Here is an 11,398-nt window from a genome sequence, read left to right on the forward strand (position 1 = left end):
TTGTCAATCCCTTCACGGTCACTTGCAAAAGTGAGATCTGATAATGATAGTAAGATAAATATTTTTGGTATTTTTGTTGTATAGATTGTAAAGTAAAGATTGCAAAATAGTAAATGAGATGCGATATAAATAAAAAGAGATGCAATATAATAAGAAAGAAACCCGGGGGCCATAGGTTTCACTAGTGGCTTCTCTCATGATAGCATGTATTACGGTGGGTGAACAAATTACTGCCGAGCAATTGATAGAAGAGTGCATAGTTATGAGAATATCTAAGCAATGATCATTAATATAGGCATCACGTCCATGTTAAGTAGACCGAAACGATTCTGCATCTACTACTATTACTCCACACATCGATCGTTATCTAGCATGCACCTAGAGTATTAAGTTCATAAGAACAGAGTGATGCATTAAGCAAGATGACATGATGTAGAGGGATAAACTCAAGCAATATGATATAAACCCCATATTTTTATCCTCAATGGAAACAATACAATACATGCCTTGCTGCCCCTACTGTCATTGGGAAAGGACACCATAAGATTGAACCCAAAGATAAACACTTCTCCCACTGCAAGAAATATCAATCTAGTAGGCCAAACTAAACTGATAATTCGAAGAGACTTGCAAAGATATCAAATCATGCATATAAGAATTCAAAGAATAACCAAATAGTATTCATAGATAAACTTGATCATAAATCCACAATTCATCGGATCTCGGCAAACACACTGCAAAAAGTATTACATCAAATAGATCTTCAAGAACATCGAGGAGAACTTTGTATTGAGAACCAAAGAGAGAGAAGAAGCCATCTAGCTAATAACTATGGACCCGAAGGTCTATGGTAAACTACTCACACATCATCGGAGAGGCTATGGTGTTGATGTAGAAGCCCTCCGTGATCGATTCCCCCTCTGGTAGATCGCCGAAAAAGGCCCTAGATGGGATCTCACGGGTACAGAAGGTTGCGGCGGTGGAAAAGTGGTTTCGTGGCTCCCCCTGATGTTTTTAGGGTATAAGAATATATAGGCGAAAGAAGTACGTCGGTGGAGCTCTGTGGGGCCCACTTGGGTGGGGGGCGCGCCCTTCTGTCTCATGGCTGCTGAGGGAGTCCTGGATTAGGGGGTGTCCGGATGGCCGGACTATACCTTCAGCCGGACTCCTGGACTATGAAGATACAAGATTGAAGACTTCGTCCCGTGTGCGGAAGGGACTTTCCTTGGCGTGGAAGGCAAGCTTGGCGATATGGATATTCAGATCTCCTACCATTGTAACCGACTCTATGTAACCCTAACCCTCTCCGGTGTCTATATAAACCAGAGGGTTTTAGTCCGTAGGACAACATACACATCAACAATCATACCATAGGCTAGCTTCTAGGGTTTAGCCTATCTGATCTCGTGGTAGGTCTACTCTTGTACTACCCATATCATCAATATTAATCAAGTAGGACGTAGGGTTTTACCTCCATCGACAGGGCCCGAACCATGGTAAAACTTCGCGTCCCTTGCCTCCTGTTACCATCTAGCCTAGACGCACAGTTCGGGACCCCCTACCCAAGATCCGCCGGTTTTGATACCGACATTGGTGCTTTCATTAAGAGTTCCTCTGTGTCATCGCTGTCAGGCCCGATGGCTCCTATGATCATCAATAGTGATGCAGTCCAGGGTGAGACCTTCCTCCCCGGACAGATCTTCGTCTTCGGCGGCTTCGCACTGCGGGCCAATTCACTTGGCCATCCGGAGCAGATCGAAAGCTATGCCCCTGGCCGTCAGGTCAGATTTGGAAGTTTAAACTACACGGCTGACATCCGCGGGGACTTGATCTTCGACGGATTCGAGCCACGGCCGAGCGTGCCGCACTGTCACGACGAGCATGATCTAGCTCTGCCATCGATCGGTGCCCTGGAGGCCGCACCCGCACCGGCTCCGACCCTTTGTTCGGAGCCAACTGCGCCGATCGAGGATGGGCGGTTGGACGCCACCCCGGGGGCTGCTATCCCAACGGCGATTGAGCCAAACACCAGCCCCGTACTCTGCGAGACTCGTGACTCCAAGGAGCCGGAGTCCTCTCCGGACTCCGAACCCTCCGCGCCCCTGCCAATCGAGTCTGATTGGGCGCCGATCATGGAGTTCACTGCCGCAGACATCTTTCAGCACTCGCCTTTCGGCGATATCCTGAAGTCATTGAAGTCTCTCTCTTTATCAGGAGAGCCCTGGCCGAACTACGGTCAGCAAGGTTGGGATACAGACGATGAAGAAATTCAAAGCCCACCCACCACCCACTTTGTAGCCACTGTCGACGACTTAACCGACATGCTCGACTTCAACTCTGAAGACATCGACGGTATGGACGCCGATGAAGGAGATGATGAAGAACCAGCGCCTATTGGGCCCTGGAACGCCACCTCGTCATATGACGTATACATGGTGGACGCACCAAAAGATGACGACGAGGAGCGGAAGGACGCACCGAAGGCTTGTTCCCTCGAAAATCAGTCAAAAGGGTGACGCAAGCGCCGCCCCAAATCCCGCCCCGACAGAAATAGCGGTCACACAGACCCAGCGCTGGAGCAGGACGAACCACTGCCGGACAACAGCAATCCGGATAATCAAACCGAACAAACAAATTCCATCAAGGATAATGGTCCGGACGACATAACGCCGGACAGGCACCCGGAGCAGCAGACTGCCCATAAAAGGCTTGTTGCCACCGCGAGGAGTCTGAAAAAGCAGAAGCAAAGGCTCAAGGCCGCGCAAGACATACTCCAAATCAGATGGAGTAAAATACTCAACACAGCAGCAAGGTACGGCGACAATCGCCCCTCCAAGAGCTACCCAAAGCGGAAGCTGCTACCCGAATTCGATGAGGAGGCCTCAGACCCCCCACAACAAATAGCAAAGCAGCCACCTGGTCGGATAGACGACCCCTCTACCAACACAGAGCGGCATACAACGCCGCTCACAATACAACACGCAACCCATGCGAGGGCTCGCACCCAAAGGACGGTGCAAGAAGATCCATCTATGGACCACGCAAGCGCGCCCCAGCATACAATGCAACACAACAAACATCCGAACAACGCGGTACACCCAGCTACAGGGGTGCCGCACACCCCCTATGTTTCACCGATGAGGTGCTGGACCATGAATTTCCAGAGGATTCAAGCCCGTAAACATAGAGGCATACGACGGAACAACAGACCCCGAGGGTCTGGATTGAGGACTACATCCTTCATATCCATATGGCTCGAGGAGATGATCTCCACGCCATCAAGTACTTACCCCTCAAGCTCAAAGGGCCAGCTCGTCACTGGCTCAAAGGCCTCCCCGAAAGCTCCATTGGAAGTTGGGAAGAGCTCGAAGACGCCTTTCGGGCAAATTTTCGAGGAACTTATGTCCGACCTCCGGATGCAGACGATTTGAGTCATATAACTCAACAGCCCGGAGAGTCAGCCCGAAAGCTTTGGAACAGGTTTCTTACTAAAAAGAACCAGATTGTCGACTGTCCGGACGCCGAAGCCTTGGCAGCTTTCAAGCATAGCGTCCGTGACGAATGGCTCGCCAGACACCTCGGCCAAAATAAGCCGAGAACGATGGCCGCATTAACAAACCTCATGACCCGCTTTTGCGCGGGTGAGGACAGCTGGCTAGCCAGATGCAACACCAGCGACCCCAGTACATCTGAAGTTAGAGATGGAAACGGGAAATCATGGCGCAACAACAATAACAAACGCCGGAATAAAGAAGAAAACACGAAGGGCACGGCAGTAAATGCCGGATTCAAAAGCTCCCGACCAGGTCAAAAGCCGCCCACTAAAGGCACCAGGGATGAACTATCCAGCCTCAACAAAATTCTGGACCAAGTATGTCAGATCCATAGTACCCCTAGCAAACCTGCTAATCATACCCACAGAGAATGTTGGGTCTTCAAGCAGTCCGGCAAGCTCAACACCGTACACAAGGGGGAGCATACACCAAGTGAAGACGAGGACGAGCCTCCCAAGCAAGACACGGGGGAACAAAAGAAATTCCCACCAGAAGTCAAAACAGTAAACGTGTTACACGTGATCAAGGGAAAAACAATGCGGCACTCCCAGGAAAATTTACCCAAGTGCCTGTCACCGCGAAGTCCTGCCAATGGTCGTCTCAACCGATCACTTTCGACCATCGCGATTACTCAGCAAGTATCCGACACGCAGGATGGGCGGCCCTGGTATTAGACCCACTAATTGGCGGATATCACTTCACACGAGTCTTGATGGACGGCGGCAGTAGCCTAAACCTAATATATCAGGATACAATCCGCGGGATGGGGTTAGACCCAACACAAATTCGCCATAGCAATACTACCTTCAAAGGAGTAACGCCAGGCCTAGGGGCTCGTTGTACGGGCTCCCTCCTACTACAAGTTATATTTGGCTCCCCCGATAACTTCCTAGCGAGCATTTAACCTTCCACATCGCTCCGTTTCAAAGTGGCTATCAAGCACTGCTCGAGTGCGAAGCTTTCACTCGCTTTAATGAAATACCACACTATGCCTCCCTCACACTCAAGATGCCCGGTCCACGCGGCATCATTTCAGTGCACGGAAATATCAAGCGATCTCTGCGCGCCGAAGAGAGTGAGGCTGCCTTGACAGCCACACACTAAAGGCGCCCGGACTAGCCAAAGCGTCCCATAGGTCGTCAAGACCTCAGACACAACTAATCAAGTCCGGTGCCGCTACTTATACCGAATAAATGGTCACACCCCTATTCGTCAATACAAGGGGCTCAACGCGCGCAGACATGCGGCCATCTCTCCTCATCTTGAATTATGCATAGTTTCTTTAACAAACTATATTTTTGCACGACAACTTTTTTCACCTAAATTCCTCTCTTTTACAAACGATCATCGTGCTACACCCGTCCAGGATACGGCACAACGGAGACACAGGCACAGACGTGCAGCAGGGACCCGCTCCAAGGATTCTTTTTAGATTAAGACCCTGCGTAAACCTTTTTTACTGTCTCTTGTTGATACATATCCACCGTTGAGAAGGATGCTGACGTCTTGCCATGTGGCCACGCCAAACCAATGCACGTACCTGGACATAAGGGGCTTCTTACAAAGGCCATTATTTAGGCCCGGTTTATACCACAAAGACCGAATACCTTATGGAGTGTTCGGCATCGCGAGTTTGGCCCTATATGCATCAGCTCCGAATCATTGTCTTTGGTCAAATGTTGGGTTTGCCAGGCTCCTGTGTTTTGGTGCCTTACATTCCGCTTTACCGGCTAAGGTAGCACCAGGAGAACTACTGCGATTGTGCCCTGGTTCATCCGGACGAGCACCTCAGTAGAGAAAGCCGAAAACTGACTGTCATGATCTAGCGTGAGACTGGTCAACCACTCGATGACCCATGGGAATGTTAGAATTCCTCCGCCTTAACGAAGGGCCGTTTTCTGGCCAGGCATGTACGCACCCTGGGATCAGGAGAGTACGGAGCCACCAGGGGCTATCTAGTAGCCCCACTGTCAAACTCCTATGGCTAAGTGAAAGTGTTAAAGCGTTATAGTCCGGTTGCCTCGCTCGCTCCGCTATCACCTCCTTAATAGGACCAAGACGTTGGGTTAAGTGTGAACGCGTGTTTTGCGAACACCTCCGCATTATATGCGTGGGGGTTGAAGCCGACGACTGCAATCTTTCAGGTTATACACATGTATACATAAACGGCCGCCTAGGAGGCATCACATTACTTTCAGGCAAAAGTATAAAAGTAGCCTTATGAAAATTTATAAAAGCATTTCGCTTACAATGAGATTACATATCACTCAAACATAATATTTTTTTAGCACTGGTCTCTATTAAACGAGCACCCTCAAGAACTTCCTCAAAGTAGTGCTCAGCAGCCCTTCGACCTATGGCCGAATCCTGCGCTGCAACAGTGGTAGCATCCATCTCTGCCGAGTATGCTTTAGCACGGGCAAAGGCCATTCGTGCGCCTTCTATGCACGCCGACCTCTTCATCGCATTTATGCGCGGCACCACGTCAAGGAACTGTTGCACCAAGCTGAAATAGCTGCTCGGTTTTGACCTCTCCGGCCATAGCTACTCCACAACAAACCTCATGGAGAGTCTGGACAACCTATTCAGTTCGGCCCATTCGGCTAATTGGTCAGTCAATGAAAGCGGACGCTCGGGAGAAAGGAATTGCTTCCAAAACAGCTGGTCTACTTCATAGTTCTTCTGACTCTGGAAGTACTTGGCCGCATCGGCAGCACTCGCCGCCAAATCCATATACACATCCTCCAAACTCCACAGCCGATCCAGAGGGGCATACCGTGGATCTCCGAACTTCCTCTGCAACATAAAGGATTTCCCAGCTACAATATCCCTGACTTCCCGCAGCTCCTCCTTCTTTGCCCTCATAGCAGAGCGGAGGTCTTTTCCCGTTGCAGCAACCTTCTCAAGGTCCGATGCCTTTGCCTGGTTTTCCTTTTCAAGAACCCAACAACGGTCGATGGTGTCTTTTAATTCTACGGCCATATTGGCCATCTTATCCCGGCTCTCGCCATGCACGGCCCTCTCGGCTCGCAACTCTTCGTCCGCCTTCAAAGCAGCCGCATTACCCAATTTGGCTTATTCCTTGGCTCGGGCAAGTTCCGCCCACAAGGCTTCAACAGTGGAAGTTCCATCTGCAGGCATAACATGTTAAATATACTGACTTCATGCCGCCCTTACTATGCAGCGTTTACCAGACAATAGCACTTACCCTGTGCCTCGTCAAGCCTTTTGTTAACAAGCTCGATGTCGGCGTCTGCCACATCCAACTGCCGTCTTAAATGGGCAAACTCGCTATTCCGGCTAGCCACCGGAGCTTCCATCACCTGCTCATAGAGGCAGTATGGTTACTACCTGGGATTATGATCCTCTGATCGTCGTCGTTCCCGACGACAACCAGAGTCTCAGGGGCTACGATCTACACAGGACACACTTAGCATGTGCAGGATTATCATACGTTATTTTACGTACCTCAAAACCTGTCAGTAGACTCATAAAAGCTTTATGCAATCCGCTTTCGGCGGACGAGATTCTCTCCATCACCGTATTCATCAGCACACGGTGTTCATCTGAGATGGCCGCTCGCCCCACCAACTCCCTCAGAACATCCGACCGCACACTAGACGGTGTCGGACTCTTTTGTCCGCTCTCTTCGGGAGCCGGACACTGGGAGCTTCGGGGGTCAACGGGATTATCTTCTGGCCTCGCTGGACTCGGAGAGGCCCTCTGCGACCACACTTCAGGGTCGCCCGCTTCCGGAGCGGAGGAGTCTGGAGGAGGCATTTTGCTTTCCATCATCTCTGGAAGAAGATCCCCCGAAGACGAGCTCATTTGAGAGGGGCTAAGGCCCGAACTGCAAAGATATATGCGGTGGTTATTCTCTCAGAAGAAAAGATGGCATACTATTAAGGTATTTTGGGTCACTTACGACTCGTGGGAGGATTGATCCCCCCGCGGACTTTGTGCGGCAACCGCACCCCCCGGGGCAGGACCCTCCGTGGGAAACTTCTTCTCCCGTTTGGAGGCTTTGGCTTCCGAATCCCCGGACGCAATCCTTTTCCTCTTCTAGCCATCTTCCTTCATGGAGACGCTTGCTCCCTCGGCTAGTGTGGGCAGCGTTGGGGGCCCGCGACCGCCCGCATTTTCCTTCAAGGGCTCCGGGCAAGGTGCGGTCTGGAGCATCTTTTCCAATACCATATTTTCCAAACCCTCAGGGAGGGGAGCCGAGCACCGAATCAACTTCGCCTTCGTTAGCCAATCCTGGTCAAAAAAGCAAACTCTCAGAAATAACTTCGTATCAAAGGAGAGGTAGTACGTTCGGTCGGGAGGTGCCTTACCTGTTCGGCGGCACGGTTACTACTCAGGCCCACGTCCTCGGTGATTTCCGGACACTCCACTTGAGATCCGAAGAACGACTTGTACATCTCCTCGTGTGTCAGGCCGAGGAAATTTTGAATGGCGCATGGTCCCTCGGGATTGAACTCCCACAATCGAAGAGGGCGGCTTTTGCAAGGCTGGACTTGACGAACCAGCATAACTTGTGTTACCGCAACCAAACTGAGATCTCCATTAAAGAGATCTTGAATACGGCTTTGCAGTATAGGCACGTCCTTGGCTGGACCACAACTCAATCCTCTGCTAATCCATGACATCAGTTGTGGTGGAGGACAGGGGCGGAAAACAGGGGCGGCCGCCCACTTGGCGCTTCTAGGAGCCGTGATGTAGAACCACTCCTGTTGCCACAATTCAGACACCTCTGGAATGGAACCTTTTTGGGCCATGCAGCTCCCGTCATCTTGCGTATTGAGGCACCTCCACACGCCGCATGTTGCCCCTCGATCATCTTCGGCTTTACTTCAAAAGTCTTGAGCCATAGGCCAAAGTGAGGGGTAACCCGGAGGAAGGCCTCGCACACAACAATAAATGTCGTGATATGAAGAAAGGAGTCCGGAGCTAGATCATGGAAATCTAGCCCGTAGTAAAACATCAAGCCCCTGACAAAAGGATCCAATGCAAGGCCTAGACCTCGGAGGAAGTGAGATACGAACACGACGCTCTCGTTGGGTTCGGGGGAGGGGACGGCCTGCCCCCGGGGAGGCAGCCGATGCAGAATCTCGGCGGTCAGATATCTGGCCTCCCTCAACTTTTTGACGTCTTCTTCCGTGACGGAGGAAGGCACCCATCGGCCTTGAAGGCTAGATCCAGACATGACTGAAGGTTCGGAGCACCTGACCTGAACTTTGGGCGTTTGAGCTTGAGGTGGGGGAAGGATTCAATTGAGCACGGGAGGGAAAAATAAAAAGCCTCGTCCCTTTATAAAGAGGGTGAATATCGAGCGTCCTCTCCGTGTCCGTTTGGACTTGCCTATAATCTAGGAGTCCTAGAAGCGGTTGGGTTACCCATGCCTGTATTGATGAGAATCCCGGAATAAGGGGACACGATCTCTGCTTTGACAAGACGTGCCAAGGAAACCGCCTCGCATGACGCACTGAGGTGGGATAATGAAACGACTCGGATAAAGGCTTGGCCGTGGTGTGTCACACTACAAAATACGTCAATAGATTAGATTTGTGTAAATATTATTCTCTCTATGGCAATATGTGGAAAACTTATTTTGCAGAGCCGGGCACTATCTTTGTGTTCAAAACCTGCTACGAAGTACTTGGAGGAGGAACCCGCCTTGCAATGCCGAAGACAATTTGCGCGCCGGACTCGTCGTCATTGAAGCCTGGTTCAAGGGCTACTGAGGGAGTCCTGGATTAGGGGGTGTCCGGATGGCCGGACTATACCTTCAGCCGGACTCCTGGACTATGAAGATACAAGATTGAAGACTTCGTCCCGTGTCCGGAAGGGACTTTCCTTGGCGTGGAAGGCAAGCTTGGCGATACGGATATTCATATCTCCTACCATTGTAACCGACTCTATGTAACCCTAACCCTCTCCGGTGTCTATATAAACCGGAGGGTTTTAGTCCGTAGGACAACATACACATCAACAATCATACCATAGGCTAGCTTCTAGGGTTTAGCCTCTCTGATCTCGTGGTAGATCTACTCTTGTACTACCCATATCATCAATATTAATCAAGCAGGATGTAGGGTTTTACCTCCATCGAGAGGGCCCGAACCTGGGTAAAACTTCATGTCCCTTGCCTCATATTACCATCCGGCCTAGACGCACAGTTCGGGACCCCCTACCCGAGATCCACCGGTTTTGACACCGACAGCCGCCTCGCGGACTTCCAGACTTCCACTCCAAGTCTCCTGGATTGCGTTTGTTCCAAGAAAGATCCTCGCGACGGTTTCGTTCCATTTGGATTCCGTTTGAAATTCCTTTTCTGCGAAACACTAAAATGGGCAAAAAAATAGAAACTGGCACTGGGCCTTCGGTTAATAGGTTAGTCCCAAAAATAATATAAAAGAGCATATTAAAACCCATTAAACATCCAAAATAGATAATATAATAGCATGGAACAATAAAAAATTATAGATACGTTGGAGACATATCAACGACACCGTATGAACTGTGGTTTAGCAAGAAACCTAAGTTGTCGTTTCTTAAAGTTTGGGGTTGCGATGCTTATGTGAAAAAGTTTCAACATGATAAGCTCAAACCAAAATCGGAGAAGTGCATCTTCATAGGATGCCCAAAAGAAACTATTGGGTACACCTTCTATGACAGATCCGAAGGAAAGATCTTTGTTGCTAAGAGTGGATCCTTTCTAGAGAAGGAGTTTCTCTCAAAAGAAGTGAGTGAGAGGAAAGTAGAACTAGATGAGGTAATTGTACCTACTCCCTTATTGGAAAGTAGATCATCATAGAAATCAGTTCTAGTGATTCCTACACCATTAGTGAGGAAGCTAATGATGATGATCATGAAAACTTCTGATCAAGTTACTACCGAACCTCGTAGGTCAACCAGAGTAAGATCCGCACCAGCGTGGTATGGTAATCTTGTTCTGGAGGTCATGTTACTTGACCATGATGAACCTACGAACTATGAGGAAGCGATGATGAGCCCAGATTCCGAAAATGGCCTGAGGCCATGAAATCTGAGATAGAATCCATGTATGAGAACAAAGTGTGGACTTTGGTGGACTTGCCCGTTAATCAGCAAGCCATTGAGAATAAATGGATCTTCAAGAGGAAGATGGACACTGATAGTAGTGTTACTATCTACAAAGCTCGAATTGTCGCAAAAAGGTTTTCGACAAGTTCAAGGTGTTGACTACGATGAGATTTTCTCACTCGTAGCGATGCTTAAGTCTGTCTGAATCATGTTAGCAATTGCCACATTTTATGAAATCTGGCAAATGGGTGTCAAAACTGCATTCCTTAATGGATTTCTTAAAGAAGAGTTGTATATGATACAAGAAGAAAGTTTTGTCAATCCTAAATGTGCTAACAAAGTGTGCAAGCTCCAACGATCCATCTATGGACTAGTGCAAACATCTCGGAGTTGGAATATACGCTTTGTGAGTTGATGAAACCATATAGTTTTATACAGACTTGCGGTGAAGCCTGTATTTACAAGAAAGTGAGTGGGAGCACTACAACATTTCTGATAAGTATATGTGTCGGTGTCAAAACCGGCGGATCTTAGGTAGGGGGTCCCGAACTGTGCGTCTAGGCCGGATGGTAACAGGAGGCAGGGGACACAATATTTTACCCAGGTTCGGGCCCTCTTGATGGAGGTAAAACCCTACGTCCTGCTTGATTAATATTGATGATATGGGTAGTACAAGAGTAGATCTACCACGAGATCAGAGAGGGTAAACCCTAGAAGCTAGCCTATGGTATGATTATATGTTGTGGTTGTTGTGTCCTACGGACTAAAACCCTCTGGTT

This window comes from Triticum aestivum, chromosome 3A, assembly GCF_018294505.1.
Source record: "Triticum aestivum cultivar Chinese Spring chromosome 3A, IWGSC CS RefSeq v2.1, whole genome shotgun sequence".
Classification (NCBI taxonomy): Eukaryota; Viridiplantae; Streptophyta; class Magnoliopsida; order Poales; family Poaceae; genus Triticum; species Triticum aestivum.